At 40.9% G+C, this 20,288-nt stretch overlaps 1 pseudogene; it reads left to right on the top strand.

Moving 5' to 3' along the window:
- The first annotated feature begins 4,011 nt into the window (after positions 1-4,011).
- LOC125575466 lies at positions 4,012-12,909 on the top strand (annotated as a pseudogene).
- The last annotated feature ends 7,379 nt before the right edge of the window (positions 12,910-20,288 follow it).

Raw genomic sequence — 20,288 nt, 5'->3', positions numbered from 1 at the left:
TATATTGACATTAATGTATATTCTGTAAACTAGTAGTATCTTTTTGTACCAAATAACTTTTACAAATTTGACACTTTCATAAAAGGAAAAACGTTTCTTAGGTACACAGACTGACTATAGGGTAATATATATGAAATCATACAAAGTATTAAAATGTACTAGCAATGACACCAACTGGTCTAAATTATATCGATTTCACCGTTCGGTGTGTAATCAAATCTATTTTAAAGTTGCTAGGGCTAAATGAAAATTTAAGAAAATTTAATCTGGCCCAAGATAAAAAAGATTGGATTTGGGCCCTATGTAAAGGCCACCTTTTTGTTTCATGTTGTTCGCGTCAAATTTTATTTTCTTCTCAGAAACAAAATCACAAATATGGTGAAGATATATTTACTAGGGTTAAGCCCGCTACGAGCGGGTGAGCAAGCGAAAAAAATATAAATAAATTTAAATTTTTATATACGTTTTACTCAGCTTAAATTAATATTTACCATTGCTTTTTTATTTTGTTAGAAATGATATACCCGTATAGTTAAAAAAAAAAATCTTTTTAATTTATACAACTATTATGATTGTAATATTAAGATTTGAGGAATATTTGCTTCGCATTTTGAACTGGTAAAATTTAGTTTTGTTTACTTGACGGGAAAAAAACTACGAACTTGTTCTGTAATTATGAAACAATATATTAGAGTGACCGCAATAACATAGCAGAGAATTTTAAGAACCTATGAATCGACCGAACAAAAATAAAATTTAATTGCATAGCTACTGAGTAATTGAAAATTTGTGTAGGAGTGTGTTATGTGATTGTTTTGTCCTCGTAATGTATTACTAATACGTAAGAACAATGTTTGCTTTTTTGTGAATATGCATTTGGCATCAGTCCATCCTACACTAATTGCTTACTATTTGATTATTTTTGTTTGGAAAGGGTAATGGGTTTGCAAACTGGATGTCTTACGCTAGAACAACCAATGACATAAAACTTTCAAATTAGTGAGATTTGTTAATGTAAAATCTAAGAACAATGTTTGGTTTTCGTATATATGCCTTTCGAATCAGTCCATCGTCTCCACTAATTGCTTAATATTTGATTATGGTTTGCTAGGGAAAAAAGTCTTTTTGGCAAACATGACGCCTTATTTTATAACTGAAGAAGTCTGATATGGTAGAGTTTAAAAAACCCAAGGAAACCACTGACATAAAAGTTTTGAAGTAGTCGGACTTGATAATGTCTGGAAATGCAATGTAAACGTCATCATGTCTTGTAACTTTGGTTCCTTCTTTCCAGAGCAATCATCTTCCTTAACTGAGTAGGTGCCTTCTTTCCAGAGCAACCATCTTCCTTAACTGGTGACTACTCCCCTCTCCCTTCCATTAACAGAGTTGTGACCTGGAGCAGTTGCATCAGCTAGTCCACCTTCAACTGCTTCATCGCCAACACAGCTACCATGATCTACGAGGTTTATCTTAACTCGGGGAATCTGGCTCCTTTTGACTGCTCCAGCACCTTACATATAATCTCCCAGATTGTTATTGCCACCCTGTCAAAGTGCATCCTAATCTTTAATTACCGACGTAGTAAAGTTGCACTGGACTAAAGTTTGTACAAAACATAACAGAACCTCAAAATTAGACTGCGGTGGACGTGCTTGGTTCCTAAAATTCGGGAAACAGTGAAGCTCTAATGGTTTGCAGTCAAGTTGAAATGGGATAGGTTAAATTGGAAGGTTAAAGTGCTCCCAACAATATCTTCCGACTTATGTGATGTCCAGCTTCTTACTCTCATTGTGGGTCGGCGAAAAACTTGCAACTGTCATTGCACGATTCTGGTGGAGTTCAAACCCCCCCCCCCCCCCCCAAAGCGTGGATTTAATTGGAAAAATGGAAAAAAGTTGTGTTTATCAAGAGAAGAGGGAGGCATTGGTTTTAGGAGTTTAATGTAGTTTGCTGGCGAAACAGTTGTGGAGATTGATACAATTTCCAGACTCTCTTCTGGCCCGTGTTTTGCGTGGAAATTATTATACACTTAGTTCCAATCCTTTGCTTGGAAGGTAAATGCTCCACAAAAGATTCGTCATCTTATATGGCAGTTACTCTCAGGACATGTAGCAGTCACCAGGAACTTGAATTGTCGCCACATGCGATGTGATAATATTGTAACACCGCGACCGCCTATGGCTAATGGGCCTCCCACATCCACTCTCTCGGCCCGTGGACTCCAATCCGTGCGACTGACGGTGCGGTACAAGTGGTATCAGAGCCAAACCCAAACAAGTTGGAGTCAGTGAGGGCTCACACTAACATTGGTAACAATCCTGGGGCGCAACGGAGACATTGCGTTCTTTGAGAGAGGGTGAATTGTAACATCCCAGTTTGCGGTATATGTTGAAAAGCTTAAGATATTTAATTTGGATACCCATGTCACCAAAGTGCACTTACCTTTTCGGTCACACATACATTTAGAACTCCAGAGTTAAGTGTGCTTGCGATTGTTGTGATTTTATTACGGTTTTCATTAATGTTTTATACAACTTTTTGATTCAACCTATTTGATTTTAAATGCCAAATTCATTTTATTTCGGATTAATTTATTAAAAGGTTTAATATTTTATTCGGTTTTTATAAATCGGTTTAATTTGACATTTTATGGTACATAACATGCCGTTCTCGAGAGAGGAGAAACGGGTCTTACAATTATTTTTCCAAAGTGTGGGGATCCAGATGAGTCAGGAACTCATGCTATCTTTGAATGTCCACCGACAGTTCAAGTGTTTGGTCTTGCAGCTACACCGTCTCATCCAAATATATTCTCTGGTCCAGCATATATACTAACAAGGACTATCTTTTTGGAAGAAGAATATTATTGAAGATCCATAAATGGACAAAGACCCTTTTCCATGGATAATTTGATATCTCTGACAAGCAAAGAATGATAAACTATTTAAAGGAATAGATAGAGACCCACTTGAACTAGTCAGATATGCAGAAGGAGAATGTCAAACATAGTTCACGGCAAATTGGTCAGAGGCTGGTTGACTACAACACCAATAATAACATCTCAAGGCTTATGCTTTAAGAATATATGCATGGTGGATGGTTCTTGGCCATGTACATCAATCTTCAGTGGATGCAGATGGGTTTGGAAAGATACCTCTGGACAAACACAACTTATGGGTATAAGAAATCAAAGAAGAAGAGAATTTTCCTTGCATTTAGAGCTAGAAGCGCTATACTGGGCAATGGACAACATGCTGCACCATTCAAAATGTTAGCATTTTAGGACAGATTGTACTGATTTGATTGAGTTGATAAAGGAACTTCATGCACAAATTTTTCAACATAGCTAAAGGAGACACAAGAAGTGAAGAGAAGATTCAACGATTTCAGGCTATCCTACATTATTCGAGGACAAAATGAAACTGCTGATTTTTTAGTTAGAAGTTCTAGGTCTTTTCATAAGGCTCTTTGTTTTGTTTGTTATTTTATCTTACTCTAGTTATCCAAAATACCTCAAGTTTGCTCAAGTTTGAGTAATATAATAGTTTAAAAAAAATGTATCCATCAATCTGACAATCATGTTAATGCCCTAGTTATTAATACATATTCACACATAAATGAGTATAAATCCTAGTATGTAACAAAATTTCAACCATTTATTATATATTAATCCAACTCTAACATTAGGATTAGATATTGGATCATGTCAGAAAGAAACATGAGATGAGGGTTTAAAATAGAATTTAAATAATCATTTCGGATAAGGCAACAAGTCTACTCATTGATTAAGGTTTCAATAATGGGGAGGGATAATAATCCAGACGGTAAGGTTAAGATGTCTCTATCCGTAATTTCAATACGTTAAAGATTGACCATGTAAGCTTACATGCGTCTCTATCCGTAATTTCAATACGTTAAAGATTGACCATGTAAGCTTACATGCTTTAATAAGGGCAGGCATGTAAAAGGTTTTGAAGTAGAAACTGAACATAAAAACAGAGTGCTTGAATCTGCTCTGTGGCTTTGGCTGTGACTAAAAATAGAATCAGCAAGAATGATTTCTCAAGTTTTTCTCAAGTTCACCAAGTCGCTCTCTATCTTAATACCAGCCTCTCTATCTTTCCTCGCCCTTCTCTTGCACTGAAACCCATGACACACCATTTGTTCTGTGCTAAGGCTACTACTAGTGCTGATCTTAAGAATAGTCGTCCTTTGAAGCCCTTTTCTCCCTCTGTTTGGGGAGATCACTTCCTCTCTGTTCCCCTCATCGGCGATGTAAGTGGATATGCCCCTTTCAAATATTTTTTTTAAATGATTCTTGAAAGGCCATTTTGTATCTTTTTAGGAATTTGATGAGCTAGAAAAAGGGATTAAATTTATGAAGCCTCTGGTAAGAGACATGCTCATGTCTTCATGTCTTCTCATAGCAGCGACAAGGAGAGGATTTGTCTCATCCAGTTGCTTATTAGCCTCGGAATCTCTTATCATTTTGGCAAGGAGATCGAAGAGATCATTAACCTCAGTTTCCCAAAGTTGGATGACATAATTGCCGGGGAAGATGATTTGGAAACAATCTCCATTATATTTGAGGTCTTCAGACTGTACGGTCACAACATGTCTAGTGGTAAGAGTAATAGTTATCCTGGATTGACATACATGTACTCATAACAGACATAATTTTTATTTTTAGATGCCTTCGATAGATTCAGAGGTGAAGATACACTACAAGAAAACAGCGGTATTCTGACGGACATTCCGACGGAAAATGAAATCCTCGGAATATCCCGAGGAATTTCCGAGGAAATTCCGAGGAAGCACAAAATTCGGTTTCCTCGGAATTTCCTCGGAATATACCGACGGAATTCCGAGGAAATATCGATCCGTCGGAATATTCCGAGGAAATTCCGAGGGAAAATGGGTTCCGCGGAAAAAACCGATGAATTCCGAGGAAATATTATAGCCGTTGGAGAGCCGTTGGGGGATTTTATAAAATTCCGAGGAAATTCCGACGAACTAGCCTTTTCTGTCGGAATTCCGTCGGAATTTCCTCGGTCTGTCGGCAGGATTTAAACTATAAATACAAGCACTCCTCTTCCTCTTCATTCACTCCATATCTTCATCCTCCCTCTTACTCTATTTACACACGAATTTGATTCATAAAAAATATGTCTTCTTCAAATTATTTTCGTTCTTGGATCGATCGACCTCATTTGGATCCGAACACGAGATTGCTTACGGAAGAATACCAACGAGGTATAACCGAATTCATGGGGTTAGTTCACCGACAACCGGAAGAAAAAACAGGTATGTTAAGATGTCCTTGCTCTAATTGTAAAAATAGAAAGGTTATTAAAGAGTGGGATGTTTGGACTCATCTATATTTGAGTGGGTTTACACGAAGTTACAAAATTTGGTATCATCATGGGGAAACTGATTATGAACATGGTAGTACTAGCGAACCTCAGCCAGCGGTTAGATTAGAAGAACCAATTAGAACGGATGTAGATTATGGTGTAGGTACTGAGCAGATGGTAAATGATCATTTTAGAGGGGAAGATTTACCCAATGCAGAAGCTAGGAGATTTTATGATATGTTGGATGCTGGAAAGCAACCATTGTACGAAGGTTGCAGAGATGGTCATTCAGCTTTATCATCTGCTACAAGATTGATGGGCATTAAAACAGATTATAATTTGGCTGAAGACTGTGTGGATGCGATTGCTGATTTTGTAAAAGGTATTCTACCCGAGGATAATGTAGCTCCTGGTTCATACTACGAGGTTCAGAAACTCGTAGCTGGTCTTGGTTTATCGTATCAGGTAATAGATGTATGCAGCGACAACTGCATGATTTATTGGAGGGCGGATGAACAGCGGGTTACATGCAAATTTTGTGGAAAGCCTCGTTATAAAGATACGAGTGGAAGAGTTCCAGTGCCATATAAAAGGATGTGGTATTTACCTTTGACGGAAAGGTTGCAGAGGTTGTATCTGTCTGAACGCACAGCGCAACCAATGAGATGGCATGCGGAGCACTCAACAGATGGTGAGATCAGACATCCTTCAGATGCAAAAGCGTGGAAGCATTTCCAATCAAAGTATCCCGACTTTGCGTATGAGAGAAGAAATGTCTACCTTGGATTATGTACTGATGGTTTCAGTCCGTTTGGCAAGAGTGGAAGACAGTATTCTCTATGGCCCGTCATTCTTACACCATACAACCTACCCCCAAACTTGTGCTTGCGACGAGAGTTTTTGTTTCTCTCGATTCTCGTTCCCGGACCAGAGCATCCTAAGAGATCACTTGATGTGTTTCTTCAGCCACTAATATATGAGTTGCAACAACTATGGGCTCAAGGTGCTGAAACATACGATGTTTCGTGTAAAGAAAACTTTCAAATGCGGGCAGTACTAATGTGGACAATAAGTGATTTTCCAGCATATGGTATGTTGTCTGGATGGACAACGCATGGAAGGCTATCATGTCCATATTGTCAAGATAACACTGATGCTTTCCAACTAAAACACGGAAGGAAAACGTGTTGGTTTGACTGTCACAGGAGATTCCTACCACCTGATCATCCATATCGTAGGAGTAGGAATTTGTTTACGAAGAACAAGAGGGTGTTTGACAGTCCACCTCCGGAAATTTGTGGGAAAGATTTGAAGATACAACTAAGAGATTTTGGTGCAGAAAGGACGCCAGACGTCGGTGGACATGAGCGTTTTCCGGTAGATGCTGTTGGAGAACTACATAACTGGCACAAAAAAAGTATTTTCTGGGATCTGCCATACTGGGAGGATCATCTGCTAAGGCATAATTTAGATGTCATGCATATTGAGAAGAACTTTTTTGACAATCTCATGAACACGATCCTTAATGTTCAAGGTAAAACAAAGGATAATTTGAAGTCAAGACTGGATTTAGTCGATATATGTGCTCGTTCAGAACTTCATGTTGATGAGAATGGTAGGGCTCCTTTTCCCATATACCGACTTGATGCAGAGGGAAAAGATGCGTTCTTTGATTGGATTTCAAACGATGTGGAATTTCCAGACGGTTACGCATCAAATTTGCGTAACTGTATCGACAGAAAGGAAGGAAAGTTTACTGGCTTGAAAAGCCACGATTGCCATGTAATGATGCAGCGCCTCCTTCCGTTCGCCTTCAAGGAACTATTACCACGAAATGTTCATGAAGCAATTGCAGGGATAAGTGGTTTCTTCCGCGATTTATGCACGAGATCAGTGACTCTTGAAGGTATTGAAAATTTGAAGACTAACATAGCCGTGATTCAGTGCAACCTTGAGAAGATATTTCCTCCCTCATTTTTTGATGTTATGGAGCATCTTGTTATTCACCTGGCAAGAGAATTGGAACTTGGTGGTCCTGTGCAGTATAGATGGATGTATCTGTATGAGCGGTATATGTTCCATTTGAAAAAGATGGTGAAAAATTTAAGTAGGGTGGAAGGTTCTATAGTCGCACAGATGATCAATGAAGAAACTTCAAACTTTGCCGAGTACTACTTTCCAGCAGAAGTTCAGACCAAAAACAGAAGACCTGCTCGGCATGATGATAGAGGCGAACGGGCAACATATCATGTTACGGTTCCAGACATTTTCACAGACGTTGGACGACTTAGCGGAAAACCAAAGGACCGTCGACTTACTGAGCAGGAGCGCAGTCATTTGCAAACATATTTGCTCACCAACTGCGAAGACGTTCTTCAATATGAGAGGTAAATAAATGAGCTTACAAATTTTTATTTTAACAAGTTGAAATTTAAATCTTAATTAATTACATTATTGTCATCATATACAGGATTTTCATGGCAGAAAAGCGGTTCGAGTATAGATACGCCACAGAGGACGAACTAGAAGAAATGAAGCAGAGAGAATTTACTGGATGGATGTTTACTTATGTGAGTGCTTTAAACAAATTAAAATATATTTTATCACATATTTATACTAATTCACATTTATTGATATAACATATATATATGTGCTATTAATAGGTGTCTGCTGGTTTGGCCAGAGGTGAAACATTTGACGATTGGATACGTGAGATGGTCGTTGGACCAAACTTTGTTGTGAAGTCATATCCGAGATTTTGTACTCGAGGATATGCATTCACAACTCAGAAGAGGAGACGTTCGAGTACTACTTATGATGCTGGCGTTTGTTCTGCATCAGGAGATGATGTATACTACGGACACATACATGAGATTTTGGAAATCAAGTATTTGGGCATGGTTGGATTGCGTTGTACTGTTTTCTATTGTGATTGGCACGACAACACTCCAGATCGAGGTGTGAGAACAGATGCATTTGGTGTTACATCAGTAAATTCGAGGCGAAAGCTGCAATATTATGATCCTTTTATTCTTGCTTCTCAGGCCGATCAGGTATTTAAATGTTAATTATTCAGAATGATTCATCATCATGTGTATTAATTTATAATTTTTTTAAATGTTACAGGTTTGTTATATCAAGTACCCCCGGGTGAGGAACAGAGATGATCCATGGGTTACTGTTACAAGACTCAACCCGAGAGGCCGAGTTCAGGGAAGTTCTGAGCTGGAAGACCCACTACAACCAAGCACATCCGGCAACTTAAGTGCAGCAGAAGATTTAGCTGGAGTTGGCCTTGTAGTCGATTTAACCGACTTTGGAGAGGAAGCCGTCGTTCACGTAGAGGATGAACCAGTGATTGGAGAGTTTCACCAAGATCCAAATTCAGATTCATCTGGTGATGATGACTCGGAAACAGACTACCATTGATTTTTTTTTTTTTTTTTTTAAGAAATACCGAGGAAATTCTGAGGAACACTTGATATAACCTCTTTCCTCGGATATTAGTTATTTGGTTTATCTAGCAAGGCAAAGCTGAATACGAATTAAAAACTACTCAAAACACAACCAAATAAAACGAAGAAACCATGTAAAAGAAATACGAACTCATAATTAAGAAAAAAAAAACTAAGTTCAAAATTAACATAAAATAAGACCATAAAACGTTAGAATAAAAAAGAAAATAAAATAGCGCGGTCGGAAATCAAATGGCAATACTGGCCGGTGATAGCTCCTACTCCTCGTCTCCTGCTCCAGATGTTCCTGCATCGTTGGGTCTCTCGGACCTCTTTCTTACCCTGTGTGTACCACTGGAACCCGAACCAGAGCTGGATGGAGAGTTGTCCCGATGAACTACATCATCCTTTTGGCAACGACACGGCCTGATACGTGAAATGGCAGCCCAGATCTTGTGTAGCATGTCGTTGTTTGTCTTTATGCTCTGATCTCTCCAATGTTGTTGCTGGCGCGAAGTGGCGTTCGGTGGAAGCTCTTGCAGCTTGTACTGGCTGGAGTCTGATGGGAGTAGCTGATGGGGTTGTGAATCATCTGGAATGGCTTGTGCAGCCTCATCTTCTCCTTCTTCATCAACCACGGCCTTGCCTTTGGTCTGATATTTTGGCGTGAAGAAGGATGGCTTGTCTACTAGTGCGGTAGCAGGGGGTAGGAACTCAACTGCAGCCTCTGAAAGTAGAGCAGTCAGGCCGATCTGAGGCAGGTGGCAGTAGAGTGTTTTCTTCGCTCGGTCCTGGAATACGTAGACGTAAGGACCATCCCGATCGATCCTCGAGTGGGGACCAGCTATGAACTCCTTACTTACTAAAGAAATGACATCCAGGTAGTTCCAAGCAATGTTGTTTGATCTGTCCAGTGCTACCTGCTGGTTCTGGCAGTCTACACCCACATGTCTAAGGATCCGAGTAATCACTGCACCAAATCCACATGCATTGCTCTTGTATTTGGTTACTTTCCCCTTGTATCCTGCTAAGTTTGCGGCCAGCACCGCTCCCATGTTGAAGGCAGTAGCAGGTGGGAATGTAGAGTTTCCAAATGCCGGTAGCAAATGCCTCACACCTTGGTACTGGAGGCACAACTCCCATTGCGTGACTGATACGGCTGTGGTTGTCCCGTATAGCAATGAGCCAATGAGGCGTGTCGCATATCTCAGTACTGGGCTCCGGATAAGTGACTCCTTTGCCTGAGAAGATCTATAAACCCCTGTGCCAATCGTTTCCTAGAAGTTCAACAGCTCTGAAGTCCAATAAAGACCAGATGTCCTCTCCCCCGCACTCAATCCAAATAGTCCGCAGAGGTCTGTGAAAGATACCTCATAGTATACTTTCTGCACTACGAATGCCAGAAAACCTTTCTGGTGGCTATCATCGGGATGACTGACGTATGCGGATGCTATGAACTGGCGTACCAACTCCGGATAAGTGGGTTCCTTGAGGTTGCATCGTTGGCCTAGACCCATGTTCTGGAATAGCCCTTCAATGTCTGCTTTGATTCCCAATATTGTCATCGTCTCAGGACATGCTAGTTGTGTAGCCGGAACGGCTACCTCGTTCATGTTGTTATAGTGGGTCGTATCAGACTTATCCCACTTCTTTGGCCTTTGCGTCTCTCGCTGAGACGAACCCTCTTCTTGTGTGTTCTTCTTTGCTGATGTTTTCGTGCGCTTCATTCTCTACAAAATAGAATCATTGCTCTCAACATGGTTATAATCAATTAAGAACTCAAAGCAACATGAAAATGAAAGGCAAATCGAGTTGTGATAAAAAAAACGAAATTGAAAAAAATTCTCAATCCCTAAATCATCTCAATTGTGTTCCAAACTCGTTGATCACAGACAATTGTGTTCTATTCCATGTTTAAACATCTGTTTCATGCATATTTGATCAAGGAATCAACAAGGAAATAAGAAATTCACAAAACCCAAATATTGCTCAAGAACACGATTTCAGAATGTGGAGATTCGCGGAGTATACCTGTCTTAGGGTGAAAACGAGTGTAGGAATCAGGTAGAGCTCGAAAAATCAAGGGGAATAGAGCCCAAAATTGTTCAAATCGGATGATTATAGAGAGAGAAAGGGGGGGCGAATTATAGGGGAAATCGGAGGGGATGAGAGTTCTAAGGTTTAGATCCAAAAAAGGTCGGGTTTTGCCTTATAATTCTGTTTCCCGCACACGCATCGATCGATGCGTTTTTGAACAAATACGGATCGATCGATCACATTCTTACGCTTTGGTCCATCTTAGTGATCGATCGATCCATTTTTGGACATATATCCATCGATCGATCCGTTTATAAAAAAACTTACAAGATTTTCCGAGGACATTCCGAGGAACATTTGAGATTCTCGATCGATCGATGGGATAATCTCATCGATCGATCACATTCTTACGGTCCGGTGCATCTTAGTGATCGATCGATGCGTTTTTGGACATATATCCATCGATCGATCCGTTTATAAAAAAACTTACAAGATTTTCCGAGGACATTCCGAGGACATTCCGAGGAACACTTGAGATTCTCGATCGATCGATGGGATAATCTCATCGATCGATCACATTCTTACGGTCCGGTCCATCTTAGTGATCGATCGATGCGTTTTTGGATATATATATACATCGATCGATCCGTTTATAAAAAAATTGACGTATTGAAACCCCAAACACTAGTTCCTCGGAATTTCCTCGGAATATTACGAGGAAATTCCGAGGAAGAAGAGGGTTTCCTCGAAGTTCCCTCGGAATAATCCGAGGAAATTCCGAGGAAATATGGTTTTTAAACCGAAAACAACGTTTTGCGGTTTGAATAACACCTATATAACCCTTATTAAGTGTCTTACGTTCATTATGAAGTCAAATATTTGTTCCTTACCGTATAATTAACACTTTTCCGATTGTATGAACGAAATCCCACAACATAAGAGAAACACTTATACCTTTTAATGAACGGTAAAGGGAATACTTTCAATTAGTTTTGAAATTTGTTATTTCATGGTTTATGCTCATCTATACAAAGAATCCTCAATGGTATGCATTACAATTGTATAAGAAATGAAAGGCCATTTTGTATCTTTTTAGGAATTTGATGAGCTAGAAAAAGGGATTAAATTTATGAAGCCTCTGGTAAGAGACATGCTCATGTCTTCATGTCTTCTCATAGCAGCGACAAGGAGAGGATTTGTCTCATCCAGTTGCTTATTAGCCTCGGAATCTCTTATCATTTTGGCAAGGAGATCGAAGAGATCATTAACCTCAGTTTCCCAAAGTTGGATGACATAATTGCCGGGGAAGATGATTTGGAAACAATCTCCATTATATTTGAGGTCTTCAGACTGTACGGTCACAACATGTCTAGTGGTAAGATTAATAGTTATCCTGGATTGACATACATGTACTCATAACAGACATAATTTTTATTTTTAGTGCCTTCGATAGATTCAGAGGTGAAGATATATAGTAGGTTCAAGGAGACTCTAGCCAGAGATGTTAGAGGAATGCTACAATCGTTCCAAGTAGCTTATCTGGGGACACCTTCTGAAGACATAATGGACGAAGCGCTGAGTTTCACACGGAACCACTTGGAGTCTTTAGATGACCATAACGCATCCAGTGCTATTTCTCCCCATCTCTTCATGCATATACAAAACGCACTCGATACATTAACATAGAAGTACTAGTGGCTAGGGAATATAGTTCTTATTATGAACAAGATGAAAGTCACAATGATATCATTCTCAAGTTTGCAAAGCTTAACTTCAATTTCTGCTAGTTTCTTTACATCCAAGAACTCAAAACTTTCACCAGGTGACGTACTTATCTTCAATCTTGTTCATAGAAAGCGTTCCTGATTTCACTTTCCCAATGCAATTACGTGTAAGTTTACCGATGGTGGAAGGACTTAGATCTTGCATCTAAGTTACCTCACATTAGGGATATAGTTGTGGAGTGCCATTTTATGTTTTTAGGAGCATATTTCGAGCCGCAAGATTCACTTCGTAGAATCATACTGGCTAAAATCACGATGATCGTGGTTGTCGTGTGATACATTTAAACTGAAATTTTCCTACTGTCAAGTTAACAGTGCTAATTGTAGTATTTGAGATTCAATTCAGAGGACCAGTCTACACTTTATTTTTATAAGATTTCAACTTAGCTAAAACTAAAAATGGGGTTTTGAATTAAGTTTTGATGTGCAAGTAAAGTAAATGATTTCAGATGATTAAAATTCAGTATTAGAAATAAGCCGATCTAGGGTTTCTCATTGGGTGTCAAGCTCAACCAAACATTTATTCAAGCTCAACCAAACATTTATTCAAGCTCCTTAAAACACAATCTAGAACACGGATCACTCTTAGTAGAACAACCCACTGTCGTGGTGCTGTTCCCTTTGCGGTTCGACCTTGATACCTAAACTATCGTTTGGATCAAGGATCGATCACAAGTAATAGAGATCAAGTCCGATAGGTTCACCGAGCACTCTAGTATCTACTTTCGCTGACTAGAGATGCGCGGCTTGTTCATTCAATATCAAGCAAACTACTACACGGATAATGAGTGGATTAAACCTAAGATCTAGCAGTTAGTGATCAGGTTAAAGCTAGCATTAAGAGCTGAGATGAACGAAGACACAATAGATTTACTTATTTATGTTTAGTCTTGCGGTTAACAACCTAGAACCCTAGACAAGCTAGTTGACTACTCAGCCATAACACAAGATGAACCAGACATGATAACTGAATAATACTGCATATAAATCCAACGATAAATCAACAGGGTTCAGGATGATCTTCTCTGTCAAGAAGAGGAGCTGTCTCCCTTACAATAGAAATTATACAAGAATAGGTATACGTCTCTTGCAAAATTAGCGTAGTCCGAAAATAAAATATAGAGGCCGCTTTTATATGGAGGCGTCCTTAGACTTCAGAGTAGTGAATTGGCAATTAGGGCAAATCTCTAAAAGATATGGAAACTTCCATAAATGTCGAGAACAATCGTCTGGCTGCTCCTGGTAGGATCAACCGTCAGACTGCTCCGCTTGATTGTTCTTCGAGGAAAGTATCCAATTCTTGCTCATTTCTTCACGCTTCTTCCTTTAGCTATTCAGTCTTCTCTAGACCTGAAAGAACTCTAAAAGGACTAGACTAACTCGATAAAACACTGAAAACAAGTTAGAAAACATATACACAATGATGTCAAAAACACCATACATCAATTCCCCCAGACTTTGCTCCTTGTTTGTCCTCGAACAAGGCAAGTACCAAGAACAGGGAAAAGGTTTGAAAGTGTGTGAACTCTCCTAATTCTCAATAACCATACCTTAACCACGAATCTCTGAACCATACAAGCAGGCAACTGGGACCACACACTTTTGCCAGAACCTTCACTGATCGCTGTTCAAAGATCAGCTCCATACTCTACATCTCAAGCCTGAAAAAGCACACTATCGAGACAGAATTCCCTATAATCATTTTAAAGTGGCGTGATCCTCTTATCACATGCATTATTCAGGGTAGACGGGCTAGGTGTGAACAGGCTAATTTTATAGTGGAGTCAAAGAGTGTTTAGGGGCTACCAATTTTTTTTGTAGTGGATGCAGGATATCGCGCAAAATAGCAAGAGAGAATGGATCCATTGATGTCCACAACCCCTCACTCGTTTTGCTGACTTCTGGAGCTATCGCTTCGACTGTTCCCTTGCTCCCTATTATTGGTACCAACTCTCCTTGTCCTTATCGCCCAGCGGTTCTCTTCATTGGTTCTTTTGCCGTAGTTCTCATGATATCGAAAGGAGAGCTTTCATTCAGAGTCTCGGTCAAGCATAAATTCTTCCTCGGCTAGCTCCAATTGAATTAGCTCAAGGGGGTCGACGTCCAACCAGCTGTTAACCTCTGCTCGTTCTAATCCTCCTTCTCCAACAATGATCTCGTATAAAAGAAATATATATATATATATATATATATATATTGATAACTGAATACAAAAGATGAGATCAAGCTGATGGTGTCACGGAGAAGGAGATGATGCATGGAATGATTGGTGCCGATGGCGACTCTGCTAGTTCTCCCTTGCTCTTTGCTGCCTGTTCTGGAGCAGTTGTTCTGACTGCTTAAACTGATTGTTCTCCTTGTTCTGTTCAAACCCTTGCAACTATAATGAGTAAGAGGCTGTGTCGATCCTTTCCTCTCCAACTTTTTTGCACATATCTGCACATATGAAACTGAAAACATAATGCATGAAGGTGGAATAAAGGCTTAGGTGCAAGGTAGGAACTAGCTAAAAATGAGCTAGTCACTCAGGATCAGCAAGATGGATGAAGAGAATAAGAAGTCCTGAGTGTAGGTCTCGTTTCCCTTAAAAGAGGAAATTGCAGTCAATATTAGGTTCAAGTTAGGTGGAGTTAAGTCTAACCTGATCGGCTGAAATCTTCTGGAGAGTCAAGTGAGATAAGTCAGGATTGTTCTGGGTCCAAGTGTGGGTCTTTCGTCACTGCTAAGGTCACTGAATAAGAAAGTTAAAGCACAAGGTGGTTAAAAGATCATCACAGAATAGGGTCCTAATTTCCACAAGAGTTTGGACTGACTCGATAAAACACAAGGACAGACTCAAACATAAAAGCCAAAAGAAACAGAAGGGAGATTATTTCACACAATCGCCTCCCCCAGACTTATTTCACACCATCCCTGGTTTTGAAAATAAATTCGAGCTAGGCTAAACAAACCGAATAAAAGCAAATAAAAAGCAGGAAAAATAAATTGTTCAGATGGATAACACAATGAGATAGGGTGATGTGGCGGGATCAGTCTAACTCCCTGCTATCAGACCGACCAGCTGTCCTCCTATTCCGTGGTAGACGCTCTCCTGCTCCGGAAGATCCAACCGGTTCCTTGCCCGGACGATGTGATTGCTGCGGAGTCTGCTCATGTGAGGATGGCCTGCCTGGCTTCTTGACTGCCGAAACAACCTCCGGTGATCACTTTGAGGATCCTCTTCATGAGGCTGTTGTTCTTTTGCTGCGAATCAACCATCCAGCGGCGGTATGCCGCGTCGTCTGCGTCATCATCGAGTGGGCCTAGGTCATAAGCGGTGTCCTGGTCTGGTGTGATGTCCTCTGGCTCATCCATCTCGTCATCAGGAGGTGGTGCTCGCGAATCGGCACAAAGGAACTCCGGGTCAGGTAAGAAGCGGATGTTCTCGATTGTGCTGAAGTTGGTGAGATGTTGTTGCGGGAGCTTGCAGTACAACACGTTGCCCTACTTGTCCGCAAACTTGTAGGTGCACTCGTCGCGGAGTATGTGGCAAGCGATCAGATGAGGGGTGTCAATGTAGTCGATCTCATGGGTTACCGCGTATAAACGGAGATCGATCCCAAAGTAGAAGAGAGTAGTGAGTAGGCTACCACAGCGATCCTTCTTCCCCTCGGACTTGTTCTCGACTCGCATCAAACAGTCCCACCGTGTATAGAGCATCCATATGAGATGGTATCCAGGGTTGGTGTTAACCGGCTGGATTGGGATGTCCCTAGCTCTGCGGATCTCGTCCTCAAGCCCCGAGTATAACATCTGCAGCTCTCCCTTTGTGACCTTCGAGGTCTGATCCTTAGCGAACAAGAGGTTGGAGACCATCTTCGCAATCATCCTTAGAGTAGGGTTTCTGATCTTGGACTGGTACGCCTTTCGGGATGTGAATGTTCCGTTTGAAATGAGGTCCCAAAAACGGTATGTTGGCGTGAACTTGTTAATCATTGCCACTTCTCTACGCTCGTCGGAGATCTCATTGAGCTTGTTGAGCGAGAGAGAGCAGAACTTGCCGTCAGCCATGAAAGAGAAGGAACAGTTCTCATATGTTGGCTTGGAGGGATTGTCGTACCCGATGTGAGCCGTAGCGAGCACTTGGCGAACCAAATCCGAGTAGAGTTCATGCGTTCGGTAGCAGAGAGGAGCAATTCCCATGGCGTGGAGTGTTTCGAACACATCAGTATCGAGACCATGGGAGACGATGGTGTCTGCGTGACCGAAGCGAGTGGGGAGGATCTCGATGTTGAGGAGTGAGTTGTACCGTTTCGCAGACTCCTTGTCCCATCCCTCGCAGTTGAAATCGAGGAGCATCGGGTCGTCGATAATGATTGGCTGACCCTCTTGGTCCTTGCGCGGCCATGGGTATGAAGCCGGAGCATTGTGGTTCGGAGGCGGCACATAGTTCTCGCGGGTGACTTTCGGGTTTTAACCGGCTTTTGACAGGTTCGTGGAGGCATCTGCAAAAGAAATCAAGCGGTTGTATATTAGAACCGTTCGTGGGTTGTCTAGAAAAGGATGGAATCGTAACCATTCTCAAAAACCAAACCTATTCAATTCCCAAACAACCCTACGATAACATGAAGAATAATAACCCGTAAAGTACCATAGATCAATCAGTATTCAAACCACAATCTCATAGATACCACATCACTTAAGATTGTGTACAGTCGTGATATACCATAGATTTGACCCATTTTCATCCATGGTATATAAGTGTTTTACTATCTATATATTATATATTCTATCCTATTAGGTATGTTTTCAGGTTCACGAGTATCTTGGAGTAATGTGATGATTATGGAGCATTTAGGAGCTTAAAAGAGATTTCATCCGAGCTGACCATTAGAGGTCGATATGCAGAAGAAGCAAACGATTGATGCACACCCAGTGCCGTCAATCGATACAGAAGAGAAGCCTTGACGATTGAAGATTATGATCGATCGATGTACATCTTGTACCATCGATCGATGTCGAGACGCGGAACACACGACTTGGTTCCAGCCGACTTTAAACCCAAGGCTTCACCAAATTACAAGATTACCCGATCGATCGATGTCGAGACGCGGAACAAACGACTTGGTTCCAGCCGACTTTAAACCCAAGGCTTCACCAAATTACAAGACTACCCCTCACGAGTTTTTAACCTAATAGTTATATACTTGCCTAAGTGTTAGGAGACATAGAATTTTTTAACCATCATTGTATTCTTACTTTCAGCAAGAGAGAGAGAGAGAGAGTTTTAGGAGAGAAGATCATAGAGAGATTTGTGATTGGAACTCCATTGATTCATCTATTCTATTCAATGCAATTTTTATCTATATTTTGTGTCATGAATTGCTTAGCTATGTCTGAGTAGTTTACTTGTTAGATTCAGGGTTCAAATAGGTTAGAGGGATTAGCCCCAACTATAGAATAGCTTAGTTGTGATATTCATTGATTGATTGTTCTTAATGCTTGTTCTAGCCTTCCAAACTAGAATATTGAACCTAGGAATTTGCATGTGTCAAGCATCCTTGATCATCCTGTCCTGAATCTAATCTGTCATGCTAGGACTGCTAGAGAGAGCTAACCGCTGATCTAGGAGACTAGTGAGCATTATCAACCTGCGCCTAGGGCTTAACTAGAAGCTATCGATCGATATTGTCATCTGACAATCGATCGATATTGCGAAAGGTGTACCGATCGATATCCCTATAGGATCATCGATCGACACTTTCTTGTGATCAAAATACGACAGTTGAGATCCAAGATCTAGTTAGTTAACCAGTGAAACATTGCCATCGCTGATCACTGTGATTAAGGAGTTGAGCTCTAATATATCATGCATGCAACTGTTAGGCATCTATAGGATTATAATCTCCAACACCTGAATAGAAACCCTGCATCTAATATCTTCCCATAAAGTTACATCCTCAATCATCCAACACCTGAATAGAAACCCTGCATCTAATATCTTCCCATAAAGTTACATCCTCAATCATCTTGTTTGTCGAGCAATAGCCTTTCTCAATTAGGATTGCTATTTACTTTTAAACCCATAAAACAACAAACACCTAGAATTAATAACCTGACTAGATTTAATAGGTTCCCTAGCTCCTTGTGGATTTGATCCCTAAGTACTGCAACTGAACCTCTTATTTGAGAGAGTAATTCACTCCTTAGGGTAATTTGAGTGGTATCAAATTTGGGACCGTTGCCGGGAAGCTTTGATCGCCATTAGATTTAGTGTTATTGATTTTTATTCTTTTCTCTACCCCCATTTTGACCCAAAATATTTTTCTTGTCTTTTCAGGTTCATGCCTAGCAGTACCAGAAGCAACAAGGACAAACACCAGCTATTCTCAGAAGATCCTGCTCACTTGGAACGCTCGATCCGCAAAAACCAACATTCCACATCGATCGACGCAACAACTTTCACGTCAACCGATTCCCGCACCCAACCTTCAACCGACACCCGACCTTCATCGTCGATCGACACCCGACCTTCATCGTCGACCGATTTACCTCGTTCGACATCGATCGACACTACACCTCATACATCGATTGATCCTGTGTCGCGAAGCATGGTTGCGATTGTTATTCTCAGACAGGACGAGAATGGAAACCTGTATGACCAGGATGGTCATCTGCGTAATGCAATAGGTCAGAAACTATACTCTCAGGGGAATATAATCCATGATACTGATGCTACAGGAGCTACTCAACCTGTATAAGAGGCTGCTCGACCAAGGGCACTGGCCGACTACAATCATCCAGATGAGTACTACACCAACAGATCAGCTATTCGACTTCCAGAGATTCAGAAGCAGAATTTCGAGCTGAAGCATCAGTACTACACACTCATGTCGCAAATACCTTACTCTGGGTTTCCGCACGAGCATCCTATGGACCACCATGAAAGGTTCGAGGATCTTATCCATGCTATTCGTATGGATGGAGTCCCTGAGGACTACCTATTGTGCAAGCTCTTCAAGTATTCTCTGACTGGAGAAGCGAGGCACTGGCTTAAGCAGGTACCCACAGGATCTCTAACATCCTGGGCCGATATCAAGAATGCTTTCTTGCGAAACTTCTTTGATGAGGCACGCGCTGAAGACTTGAGAAGCAAAATCGCTACATTCGCGCAAGAGACATGAGAGTCTTTCAAAGATGCGTGGATCAGATTCAAGTTCTTCCAGCGAGACTGTCCACACCACAGATTCAACGAAGGTATCGCCTTGAGGTATCAGATGGCTCTTGATACAGCTAGCGAGGGAAAATTCAACACCAGGAATCCGGTGGAATCTGTGAGACTGATAGAAAATCTAGCAAACAGCAGCAGCATCAAGGGAAGAAGTCTTTTGCATCCCTAGGGAAGGAGCAGATAGACGAAGTTAGAACAAAGTTAGATGTAGTTCATGAGCTTCTCAGGAAGCAGATCTACTCAGCTGAAGGAGAAGAGGCTGTAGACATGGAAGGAGAAGAAGATGTGAACTACATTGGAGGTACTGGATTTCAGAGGTCTGGAAACCAGGGTGGAAACAGAAACTTCTATGGCAATGGTCAGAGGAGTAACCAGAGTTCACAGTTTCAGAAACCTTTTAGCAACAACAGCAGAGGCTATGGAAACTCATTCTACCAGAATCCAC

This window comes from Brassica napus, chromosome C4 (assembly GCF_020379485.1).
Source record: "Brassica napus cultivar Da-Ae chromosome C4, Da-Ae, whole genome shotgun sequence".
NCBI lineage: Eukaryota > Viridiplantae > Streptophyta > Magnoliopsida > Brassicales > Brassicaceae > Brassica > Brassica napus.
The sequence above is the reverse complement of the archived record's forward strand: the minus strand, read 5'-3'. Positions and strand labels throughout refer to the sequence as shown.